Source organism: Mastomys coucha, unplaced genomic scaffold (assembly GCF_008632895.1).
Source record: "Mastomys coucha isolate ucsf_1 unplaced genomic scaffold, UCSF_Mcou_1 pScaffold9, whole genome shotgun sequence".
Taxonomy (NCBI): Eukaryota; Metazoa; Chordata; class Mammalia; order Rodentia; family Muridae; genus Mastomys; species Mastomys coucha.
In genome coordinates this window covers 83535088-83538030 of record NW_022196915.1, presented here as the reverse complement: position 1 = coordinate 83538030, position 2943 = coordinate 83535088, and the positions used below count along the sequence as shown (strand labels likewise).

At 39.1% G+C, this 2943-nt stretch overlaps 1 protein-coding gene across 1 annotated transcript in view; it reads left to right on the top strand.

The window, feature by feature from the left end:
* The window catches only part of Dach1 (dachshund family transcription factor 1), a 378885-nt gene that overhangs the window by 2776 nt on the left and 373166 nt on the right, over nucleotides 1–2943 (top strand). The gene's annotated exons all lie outside the window — the stretch shown is intronic.

The window sequence follows — 2943 nt, the reverse complement described above, 5'->3', positions numbered from 1 at the left end:
TGTGTGTGAGTGTGTGTGTGTGTGTGTGTGTGTGTGTGTGTGTGTGTGTGAAAAGAAAAAAGAAGTACGTTTGCCCGGGGCAGATGCGAGGGCACAAACACGTTTTGTTCTTTAGGCGATGACCTGGTGCCCTAGAGTCTTGGAAGCTGAATTGGAGAGGTGGGGAAGAAAAGAACAGGACTTGCTCGCCCTCTTTTCAAAGTGCGATTTTCCGGTCTTCTTTCTTTCCTTTTTTTTTCACTTTCTTTTCTGAGTTTAGTAGCTCAGGAAAGGAGCAGGTTTACATTTTGCCATAGGATGCTAAGGGCTTGAGTACATTTTGCCTAGTCTTCCTTGGTAAAGATGTGCACCCAGGTGGCCTTGGGACAGTCCCTGACCCAACCAGTTTTATGCTAATGAAACGCTCAATGGGGGAGGATCTACCGAGAGGGGGCGGGAGTGGGGCAACTTGTCAGTTTCGGGGTAGAAATGATCCAGCTGCTGGCAGAGCGATAAGTTCAGGGGTTCTGAGAGAAAGAGAGTAGGGAAAGTTGGAGATCATAAACAGACACTTGGGAAGTGGGCGAAACGATTCATATATATATATGAGTGCACACACACACAGGTTTTGGTACCTTTAAAATAAACTTAATACTGAAGGGAAGAAAGCAGAGATTCTTAGCAGGGCTAAGGAAACTGGACAGGAGATGTGAGAAGGCAATAGTTAAGACCAGAATGAAATGGAGGCCCAAAGTCACTGGCTATTTCTTTGAGACTATTCTGTAGGGCCTGGGAAGAAAAAGGGAAAAGACTGGAACTCCTTCCCAACCTAACCGACTTAGCTAGAAATTCTTTTCTGTGTTTATTTGATGTTCCTGTCTCGACCTCTTATTTTAGCTGTGGTGTGTGTGTGTGTGTGTGTGTGTGTGTGTGTGTGTGTGTGTCCTGCTTGCGCATACGTGCGCGCACACATGCTTCTGCTGGATCCGGTGGGTAGCCAGATGGCAGTGGGCACGGGTGGGCATGCTGATTGCTAAATGCCATTTAGTCAGATAACTGTCATTCTTGGTTGTCCAGAAGATAACATATTTGTCCAAAACCTGTAGTAAAAACTACCAGAAGCAACTAGAACATTGTTGTAGAATCATGAACGATACACGATAAAACTGGAAGTCAGTACAGACTCTTCTGCTGCTGTCACATTGACTCTGTGACAAATTGAGATGCAGCTTTCCTCCTTACTAAGGAAATGCCTGCTCTTCTCCCAGTATCCATTGTTTCTGGTGCTGGATAATCAACAGCCATTTTACATATGTGCAGGCACACAGACTTAAGCACACACACACACACACACATACACACCATACACACTCACGCACACGCACATGCGCGCGCGCACACACACACACACACACACACCCTGTGAGAAACTCTTACAGTGGCTCTGTGATGATGTTATGACACCAACACTTTAAATGATAGTTTTAGTCATAGAATTGGAGAATAGTCTTAAAGTTACTTTTTTAAAGTTTTCTTTTTACTTTCTTTTCTCCTCTTGCCAGTCCCCCATCATCATTCTTTTCTTCCTCTACATTTTTCCTTCCCAGAGGTTCTTAACACTTCTGGAGTCTGAAGTTGCCAGACTAAAGATCACTAAAACCCACTAGAATTGTGTATCCCTTTAAAAATATCTAATCTGTACCCTAATTATATTTCATTTGGCCTTAATAATTTGTGATTAAATGTTTTCTTCTAAAATCCTACTTCAAGCTATTCTTAGGCAGGGAAAGTGCTGACTGACTATTACATTTTGATTTTACATATCAACTAAAGAGCCTGCTTAACTTAAATCCATGGAAATTCTTCTAGTTATCCTGAGATGTGCATACATACCTACATGGATTCTTCTAACACAGCCATAGGTCAAGAAATGCAAAGTTGCATTTGAACTTTCTCTCACCAAAATGCACAACTTGCCTGTTACCACATTAGTAGCTTAATGCTAATTATATGGGTTATTTTTTCCTTTCTTTATTTTGAAAGCAATAGCGGAATCCTTTGTACTTTGAACTTGAAAACTAGTATTTTTTATTTAAGTCTGGTTTATGCTTTGGCGTTAAGATTTCATTTTTATTAATCTAGATTAGAGTGACATCTTACACCCTAGCTTCTTCCAGTTCTGGGTATTTAACAGATCAAGGGAAAATTAGTTCATCTTATTACTGAAAATACAGAAGTAATAACAAATTTCTCGTATGATTAGTTATACAGATAAACATTGAATGCTGTGTACACATTGTGTGCTGTGTAAGAGGGTACGTTTGTGATAATAAATTTTAGTATTCTCAGCTACTTATAGGATACATGTCTATGAGGGCTCAGCAATATTTAAATTTAATGGAATTTTAGGATGCTAAGAAGTGATGCTAAAGGAAAGAAACATTAATAAACTCTTTGGGAGTGATTCAGGAACAGTAGCAAATCTTAAAGTCGATGTAATTTGCTTGGGGCTATTGAATTAGTAAGCTCTATGAGAATTAGAGTAAATGTTGAAGCCATCTGTCCTTACCTCTAGGAGAAGAAAAAGGCACTGTCACCTTCTAGATAGTAAAGCTAAAAAAATACAGGTCTCAAAACATGAAAGAAAATCTAAGGAAATCCATTTGCAAGTTGTTAAAAGACAAAGTCTGACCTTGGTCAGTTTCCTACAATTATTATTTTAAAACTAAACATTAGTTGTCTGAACTTGACTATTGCAGTGGAGGTCAGTTAATTAACTGCTAACCATTAAATAACAACAACAACAAAAAGTCATTATGTTCATGGTCAAGTCTGTTTGTGTCAGTCAATTGCTTGTTTGTAGATTTGGATTAAAGTTTGATTGTGTGTGTGTGAATTGATAGAATGAAAAGCGAATCTTACATTTGATATCTGAAATGCTTGTTTTCGGTACTATTGGAAGAA